The sequence below is a fragment of the Oreochromis aureus genome, linkage group 10, assembly GCF_013358895.1.
Source record: "Oreochromis aureus strain Israel breed Guangdong linkage group 10, ZZ_aureus, whole genome shotgun sequence".
Taxonomy (NCBI): Eukaryota; Metazoa; Chordata; class Actinopteri; order Cichliformes; family Cichlidae; genus Oreochromis; species Oreochromis aureus.
In genome coordinates, this window is record NC_052951.1 from 17,986,074 (window position 1) to 17,996,249 (window position 10,176).

The 10,176-nt window shown below is 40.3% G+C and overlaps 1 pseudogene; it reads left to right on the plus strand.

Moving 5' to 3' along the window:
- The first annotated feature begins 2,895 nt into the window (after positions 1–2,895).
- On the plus strand, positions 2,896–7,967 carry LOC120442353 (annotated as a pseudogene).
- Positions 7,968–10,176: the final 2,209 nt, after the last annotated feature.

Sequence of the window (10,176 nt, forward strand, 5' to 3'; positions counted from 1 at the left end):
GAATAAATTTGGCATAAATATTTTTACCCCTTTGTTTATTTAAGGAATGCATATAAAATAAAAAAAATGTTCAAGTATGTTTAAGTACTTCCAAATAGAACCCAAATTACAAATGTCCCACTTCACGGGGCAATGTGCGTTTGATTTTAAAGCACATCATGTAGCAAAGATTTGTGATTTGTAATTTTTTAAGCAACTGTAATTGTTAATGTTAGGACCAACACAGAGAGATATACAGATACTTATTCACAACTATGGCCAGTTTATGAACGTGAAAGTTTAGGAGTTTATCATAAATAAAATAAAATAAAATAAAGCCTGTTGTGAAGTCATGCACAAACAGGGAAAGCACGGAAAGGTGAAAGATTAGATTCAAAGCAGGGACCTTTATGCTGTGAGGTGATAGTGATAACTAATCACATTTATCTTTAGCCAAATGTAAGGGTTGCCTTTCTGAGATGTATGCATTGCAACATGACATATGGTTGTTGTTGTTTTTTTTTCAAAGGGAGATTCAGTAAAGCTACTATATAACTACAGAAATACATTTTAATGACTGTTTAAATAGATCATTTTCTGCTCTGAGAATATGTCAGGAAGCCTTCCAACTTCTCTTTCTTCCAGCTTCTATGTGGATATGGGCAGCCTTTGATTAGTGTTTCAAAGAACGTCCAACCAAAATGTAAATATAATGTAAAGGACTGACTAAACTGGTAGAAACCCAGAAATGTTATTTTTTGTGGCAAATAAACTGAATCATTGTGTAGTGACCCGACTGAGTAAATTCTACTTATAACAATATGATCACATGGTTTGATTACAGTGGGAACACAGGGCTACTAAAAGTGACAGACCGTGTGGTTACATTTTAACATTGGTTCTCTGAGTGAAGACATTAACAGGCCAGCTTTTGAGCTGCTCCTCATGGTCACGTGCTGGTGTTTTATAAGCAGGAAATTTTTGAGTCCTTAAGTTGAGACTATGATTCAGTATGCTTTATATTGATGAGAAAATTCGTATTCTCTCACTAATAAATTAAAAACATTGGTGAAAATAAGTTTAAATAGCACAGGAGGAATCAGCAGTACTGAACAGGCCAATTGCTATCCGGTAATCAAGTTACACTGTAGGGTTTCTGAGGGATTTGCAGTTAGTAGTAGCTATGATGTAGTTTTCCTGCTAAAGCATAAATCCCCAGTAACAAACCACCAAAGTGTAAACTCAAAGTGTAGACTCTGCACACTGGGTACTCTTCAAGGGGTGGAAAAGAAAATCTCGCCAGTCTGTACAAGAGCAAGGTCTAACCAAGTGTGTTAGCTCACATACTGTAATAAGTAATTTGCTGGTAATAGAATCACAGTCAGTCTTCCTGTAACAAAGGACAAAGAAACATAAGCAAAGGAAACAATAATCCTGGGAGACTACTTACAGAAAAATGCCTAAACATATAAGGTCAATGGACAGAAGGTTGTAACTTATACAAAACACTTGCACTAAGAACACTTGAGTACAACACATGCTGTACTCACTAACTGTACTCACAGATTGTCTATACCTCCTGAATCAAATCATGTTATATGTACTAGTGTCCTTAAAGCTGGATGTGACTGATAGTGAGCAGGCTCAGGGTCGCTATTGCGGGGACCCAGTATTCATGGAGTTCTTGGTAAGTTGGTGAAAGTCACCCCACTGGGGCTCCATTATTATACTGGGGGACTTTTCTTGGTCAACAACAGTGGGTGTGATTGGGAGGAGTGTCCTACACCCAGTCTGAACCTGAACATATTGTCCATGACAAACAACATGCTTAAATATAAGTGTGTTTATACCTGTAAGTGCACATATGCAAGGGCGCCCTAACTAAAAAATAAATAAAAATAAATAAATAAGTAAATGGAAGCGTACAATTATTCATTTTCTGTGCTGCTGTCACTCTCACCTGGATGGTACTGGTGGCATAGCGAGAAACATGTTTTTCAAAAAAAAAAATATTTTTCCACTACCCTTTATACCATCCAGCCATTTCTGCCAAGTGAGATTTCCAGTACAACAGTGGAATATGCCACCTGCAGAAATCTTCTGATGACACTGCAGTGGTTGGGTGCATTAAGGGTGGGAAGGAGTCTGAGTACAGGGATCTGGTGAGGAAGTTTGTAGAATGGTCCGAAATTCTTTCTGAATTTCAGCAAGACAAAAGAGATGGTGGTAGACTTCTGGAGGAAAAAAAAACCTGTGAGTTGGCCCATCACAACATCATGGGTGAAGACCAATCACACCTGCTCCACTCCAAACTTCCAAGCCAGTGCACAACATCTGTCTATCTTTCCATTCCAGCCATCCATCCTCTTCTGTCTTGTGAAAAAATATTTTACCTTTGATGAGTCTTTTAACATATGTTAGCTTTTACCATTATTGACTGACTTCTGTTAACTAAATTTGCTACTTACGAGCTTATTGACACAAAGTAACAGTGCCCAACAACAAGCTTGGCAGGACAGCAAAGCCGGTATTTGGTAAGCTTAGATTAATATCAGGAGTAGAAAAAGGGTACACATTTTTCACTAAGTACCCAGCTTTTTAATTCATCCAAAACAACATGATGTTTAGTTGTATTGTCAGTCTGAGGTTGACCAGCATTCAGAAAAAAATTCAGGATAGCAGGATGGCAGTCAGAAAATATTAACCATTATGTAATATTCCTATTAGTTAAACTGTCTGCACAAAGCTGTAACCATATGGTTTGATGTCATAGGGGAATGCAAAGTGGCTATAAGGGACAGAACACAAAGGTGCTCTGCTTCCATTTGGAGCCAGTCTTAACTAAACAAGGTTTGCCCAAACAGAAAATAAAGGACATTAACTTTAACCTTACAAGATTAACAAAAAATTCTACAAATGGAATTTTTTAATTCAGCTGTTGGGAAAAACATCACATTTGTGAAACCTGCATATTTCATAATAAGTGCATTTAATGGCATAGTTAATATTAGGTATTACTTTGTCTTTCTGTGCTTTATTAACATTTTTCAGTGGTGGGAAACACACTAGTGATAATTGTCATAATTTTGGATCATACATTGAAAGGTCCAAAACATATTGGAGTTTTCAACTTTGCATTTACAGACCTGTTAAGTAGCTCTGCTTTGATGCCAAAGCTTGTTGACATTTTTCTGTTTAACCATCACCATATCTCCTACAATGACTGCTTGGCATTCATGTTTTCTGCTTGGCTTTTTTGCAGCACAGGCTTTTAATCTGGTTGTATTGTCCTTTGACAGAGTCATGGCTATCATGTACCCTCTGCACTACCAAATGAGAATGAGCCACAAGCTCATTTTATCTTTAATCGCTTTTTTCTGGCTTCTTGTTATTACTATCATACTCATTGCAGTTGGTCTTCTCACAAGAGTTTCTTTCTGTGACTCTGTGGTTATTCAGAGCTATTTCTGTGATCATGGACCTGTGTATCGGCTTGGCTGCAATGATCTTACTCCAAATCGTGTAATTGGTTATTTGGCACCAGTTCTTGTTCTTTGGGTTCCACTGGCATTTATCGTGGGGAAGCTACTGCTGTATTGGTTATTCTTTGTCAAAAACTGTTACATGTAGGGAAAGACTAAAGGCTTTAAAACCTGCACAGGTCACCTTTCATTAGTGGCAATTTATTTCCTCCCTACACTATTTATCTTTACCTTTGGGAGTACAATACCTCCAAATGCAAGGACTGTAAGTCTATCTTTGGCCACTGTCATGCCTTTGACTTTAAATCCAATAATCTATGGTCTTCAGACACAGGAAATCAAAGAATCGTTGAAGAAGTTATTAAAAGTTAAAATGCAATTTTAAATTTCAACAAACAAAAAAAAAGCATTCAGATTTGAACCTTGGCAGTACCCAATCATCCTTTGTGGGGGGTTTTAAAAAGCTGAAAACATAGACTAAAAATTCATATAAAATAATCCAAAATATGGCAAACAAAACAATAATGTTTCATGTCTCATAATAACAATATAACATTATATAATTGTTGTTGAAAATTGAAACTATTTAAAATGTAAAGTATAAAAATCCTAAAAACAATGTGTGAACATTTTATTGTGAACAAAGAATTGTGCTGGAGTAATACATTTACAAGTAGAAAATATTTTAAATCTAATTTCCAGGGTTGAGGTCATTTCTTTTAGTACAATGCCACAATTTATGCTATAATTTTTGCTCTTAAAACATCATGTATACGGGTTATTGTGTGTGTTTTTGTGAAATACTTTAATGTAATAGTGTATTTGATGCTGGTTAATGAACATTACAAAGCATAATTATTAATTTTAATCATTTCTTTACATTCTCATTTGACTTTAAACCACAAGGCAGTTAATAAAAGCCCTACTGTGACTTTCAGGATATCTAGGTGTGTTAGTGGAAGTTTCTGTTTTGTGTGTGGTCTTTTATGGTGGAAACTTATGTCCAGAATATATTTTAGCTGTGACACCTTAGTATTAAATGCACTTTAAACCTGTTTAAGGTAAATAATTTTAAAAGTAAAATAAAAACTGTAAATCTAATTACAGTCTTTCTCATTTGAAAACACAACTGTATGATATTACACAGCTATTTTATTGCAAAAATCTACTTTCGTAGTACTTTAGTGTAGTACTACTGGTAGCTGTTCTAACAACCCTTATTGTATTATAGCACCAGTGGAGGGGGGGTTGCGCTACTATTGTAGTAGTTGTGGGAGTCTCGTAGTGGGTGTGTGAGTATAGGGTGGCAGCCATATACTCAGAGAAACCTTACCGTTGTAACGGGCTGGCGCCGGCTACTACCGATCCCCGCACATGTATGTTTGGACAGAGTAGAGCCGTGGAGACCTGGCTTGATTGGTCTTGTGTTGCTGGCAGCGTATAAAGGTCTGTTGTTTGATTTAACTGACTGGCTTCGAGTTATCCGGCTAACCTTCACACCCTATGCCCGCTGGACCTGCTAGCCGCTCCTTCCTCGCCAGACTGCTGTTACACTGTGCTCACCAGAACTTTACGGTTCAACACATAAGAAATTATACTTGACTGGCATCCACTGCTTATGGTTAATTGAAAAGGTAATAGCAGATAAAGTCCACTGCAAACAAAGACACACTGTTAACATTAAAAGCTTGTGGCATTTACACATTCTATGTGAAAATAGATCAAATTAGTTTCCAATATGTCCAGAGATGGGAATTGCTACGAATTTACTGATTTCAATCCCATTTTCAAAGTCGATTATCAGTTTGATTTCTTATAGATAACTGGATGTTGTGTGGTCAAATGTTTGTCTGTGTTGGAGGTATTTCCTGCTTTGTAGTGATCGGTGTGGAGGTTGTTAATGAAGTAATGTATTACACATATTACACTGGACATTTTTCTTAAGTTATGCAGTATGTTACTTAATTACTCCCAGAAGAAAGTATTTTATTAGACTGCTTGTTACTGCTGATTGTGCTGGTTAGGGATGGGAATTAATAAGAGTTTAGCAATTCCGATTCCATTATTGATATGACTTATCGATTTGATTCCTTATCGATTCGTGTTGGCTCCAGTTTGAGAGTCACCACCATCTCTAAGCAGCATATCAAAGACATTACATTCATGCAAGTTAATTATGTGCTGCGTAGTCAAATGTTTGGGCATGTTGGAGGTCTTTCCCCTCTTTGTTGTGATCAGTGTTACTGAGGGTCATTACCAGTGATGGGAATAACGGCGTTACAAGTAACGGCGTTACTAACGGCGTTACTTTTTTTTTCAGTAACGAGTAATCTAACTAATTACTATTCCTATCGTTACAACGCCGTTACAGTTACTAACAATAAAATGCGGTGCGTTACTATTTTTCAACATACACACGCGGTTGAAGCTGTCTTCGGCTTACTGGGAGGTAGGAGCGTAAAATAGTTGCACAAGTGGTTCTGATTGGCTGAGTAAGTGTAAGGTAGTAAACCAATCAGAGGTAGACTTGGGCAGATGTTCACATACAAACAGATAGCACAGTAGCAAAAAGTCATGGAGAGCCGGATAATTCGAAGGTAGCATTTTTAAGTGGAGGTACAGACATTATTTTTCACTCAAAGAGATAAAAGGCAAGAATCTGTATGTGAAATGTAACCTATGCCCTGGAACAAAGTGTCTTTCAACATCAGTTACAAGCAATTCAAATCTTACAAAGCACCTCTCAACGTCACATGCTTCAACAAAACTGGTCGCCAAGAACGACGGTGTTGATGCTAGCAGGCGCAGCTCAAACCCAGGTGAGGCTAACATGAGCTCAGCGAGCGATGGAGATGTAGCGACGCAATCCAAGCAGTCTAAGCTTGATTTCTCTTCTCCACAAACATCTGTGACTGTGACACAGACTGAATCAAACAAATTGATAGCCAGGTATGTCGTTGAGAACATGCTGCCTTTATCAACAGTCGAGTCGGATTCCTTCAAGTCTCTTCTTGCCAAGATACCAGCTAGAGGAGGGGTCGGCCCACCATGCAGAAAGACTTTTTCCAAACACATCGACACCGAGTATGCTAAAATGAATGTCGAGCTCAAAAAGACATTTAATGAGTTAGAATACGTCTCTACGACAGCAGACATCTGGACTGCATATAATAAAAGCTATCTTGGTGTAACAGTACATTGGATAAATCCACACAGCACGCAGAGAGAGAAAGCAGCACTGGCATGCAGAAGATTTAAGGGTCGCCATACGCATGATAATATTGCTCTTGAGTTGGACAACATTCACTCACACTATGGCATATCCCACAAAATAACATCAACTGTGACGGACAGTGGCTCTAATTTTGTCAAGGCCTTCAAAAAGTACCAGCCAGTTGAGGAGGATGACTCTGAGAATGATGAGGATGAGGTAACTTTTACAAACATGAATGATGCCTTAAAAACAGTGTTGGTGATGATAATGACAACGATGAAAATGTAGGTGTGATGATCACTCTGCTGCCACACCAGAGATGTGCATCACACACATTAAATCTTGTTTCTTGTAATGATGTTGACAAGTGGCTACTTTCACAATCAGAAACAAAGGCAGTATATAGAAGCGCTACCACAAAGTGCACAGGGTTATGGAACAAGGCCAGTCGTTCAACAGTGGCTGCAGAGACAGTGGATGGCATTATTGGAAAGAAACTGCTAGTTCCTTGCACTACAAGATGGAATTCGTTTTATGATTCCCTGGCTCGAATCTGAGATTTCTCTTATTGAGCTGAACACCATCTTCTCCAAGTTTGGGTTGACAGCCATGACAGAGCGGGAACATCAGTTCATCAGGGAGTACTGCACTGTCATGAGGCCACTTACAGTGGCCCTGGACATTCTTCAGGGAGAAGACAACACTTTTATGGGATACTCCTACCCACACTGGAGACATTGATGTTTAAGACCCTGGAGTTGAGCAGTGGCCTGCAAATTCTTGAAAACCTTCCAGAGGCAGTATTTCACAAAACCATTGGATGTGACTTGTGGAGATCAAAATTTGAACATCAGTTTCTCTATGCACCAGATTGCCCACTCAACTTACTGGGCTGCGACCTGCTGACTAAATTGGGTCTGACTATCTCCTGCAATGAACAAGGACTATTGGGCCTGACTATCTACTGCAATGAACGAAGACTCTGAATCTGCTTGCCACTAAAAGAGCAACTTGGCCACAATCATTGAGTCCTATATATGGCACTAAAGCAGAATCAGAAGAAAATCTGACTAAAATCTTTTGGTCATGACTAGTACGCAGAACCCAAAACACCACACATTCACTACCAATTCATGGCCGTGTGGCCAGCTGAAACAGTTCAGGGGCTGAGCGGGAGGCCAGTGACTAAGACGGAGCATATCAGGAGGCTCACCGGGAGGCCGACTGAGAAGCCAGTGATGAAGACGGAGCAGATCTGGAGGCTGACAATGATGGCGAAGATCCTCAGCTGACGGGACCGGAGGCTGACAATGGAGAAGACAGAGGCGGAAACTATAAGGTGGCTTGGAAGATGGCCGGCACTGTTGTGGCTCTAGCAGATGGCCAGTGAGAGAGACCCTCAGGTGGCTTTGCTGGAGGCTGACGTCGATGAGGACGGAGACCCTTGATGGAGAAGGACTGGGTTTTGGCGAAGCAGGGCGTGGCAGTGCACTGGCTACCAACTCGGTTGGAGCCCAGACCTCTGGCTCAGGACCTGGTGGTGCAGTGAGCACCGACTTGGGCAGAGTGCAGACCTCTGGCTCTGGTGGAGTAGGACAGTACGGTGCAGAGACCTTTGGTGGAGCAGAAACAGTACCAATTGTTGTGGAGACTGAGCTGGCTGGGGCAGTGCAGGGGCACAGGTGGCTGCGTGTGGCACACAGCCTGCTCAGATGCTTCCCAGATTCGGGCAAACAGGGACCCTCCAGCTCAAGTTTGCGCACAGATGATGGGTGTTCCTCAGGCTCAGGCAGATGGAAACCTGCAGGCTCAGGCGGCACTGTGGAGTCCGCAATAGGCTAGGTCTGCTCAGCTGAGCTCCCAGCTGACACAGAAGTCTGAGATAGCTCGGCTGAGCTCCCAGTAGATGCAGGAAGGAGACCTTCGGTGGTCCAGAGTAATTTAACCTGGCGCAGGTGAGGGTTCTTCCAGGAGACTGTAAGTCGGGCTGAACGCCAACGAGGCAAAGTTCATGAATGCCCTGAGGTGTGGGCAATGTGCCTCACTAAACTCTAGAAGTGGACCAGATCTCTGTCCCTCACGGGGTGATTTGAGTCCGCTGAGTTCATGTTGTGGTTGTGTCGTTCTGTCATGGATAGTTGTGTGGCAGGAAGGAGTAGGAGCCGAACTCAAGACTCAAAAATCGAAGGATAAAATAAAAGAGGCAGCTTTATTGTTGTACAAAAACTTGAACGCTACAAACAAGAAAACAAAACCTAAACTAGAAACATGGATCTAAGAAATGAGAACAGAGAACTAGGAGCAGCCAGGAACATGATGAGCACAGGAAAAACACAGCAACATGGACAACAAGCAGAGCAAGACAGAGGGCTAAAATATGCACAGGGTAACGAGAGGATGGGAAACAGGAGGGAACACAGCTGGAACTAATCAGACATAACAAGACAGGGTTGAAGCAAAACTGAACATACTAAACACAGGACGAGAGACTGTCAAAATAAAACAGGACGTCTGATAACCATGGAGACAAAAATTAAGACATGCAGGCTTGACACTGGGACTGGGGAGAAATAGACATGGGAACACAACTGACTGGGCCACAGAAAGGGAACACTGAATGAGAAGACGAGACTTAAACACACAAGGCTGGCAAACATGGAACGTGGAACACAGGGGAGTCATGGAAACAACCTAAAGACCAGAAAGTGCAAATATATCATAAAACAGAAAACAACAAAGAATATTACTTAAACCATGAAAGATCGATGGGCGTATCTGAAAGGGAACTATATTTGCTTTATTTGCTTTGGACAGTAAACAGGAAGTTCTTTTGTTCTGCTCAGTCAGACCAAGCAGGGGGCCACACAAGGCATTTGGAATAAGCCAGGGATTGTAGGTAGAATACTATAAAGTACATATCTATGTACCTCCAAATGAAGATGTATTTGTATATGTTTTATGTGAATGGGTTGTCAAGCTTTATAGTTAACAATGAGTTAAAAATCATTAGGTTATTTCTTGTTCAGTTCTCACTTTGACTTAACATGATGCAGTTTCTTGTTTCATTTTTTCTTTGATATAGGACTGTTTGGACCATCTGAACTGTGCATTTGTGAGTGGGACCTAAACAATGCACTAGAAGTTAATATTGTGTTTTTAATCATAACTGTTGTTGGCTTTTTAGCAGTTATATATGAGTTTTGATGTAATTGGAAAACAACCCACTATAGCTGTTGACCCAGTCAACCATAGACTATTTTTTGCTGTAAGGAAATTGAGAAACTTTCTGCTATAGTAGTCAGACAAGCTTGACCCTTATTAAGTTACCCCTATTGCCTAGCCTTTCTGTATTCAGCTTTATCACCCTGTTACTTCCACAAGGGAACAGATAGCTGCTATAAGGAACAAAACACAAAGCTGCTCTGCTTCTATCCTGAGGCAGGCTTCACTAAAGAAAGCTTGGCTGAATTGAAAAAAAGAAGAAGACAAAAACGTCTTCAA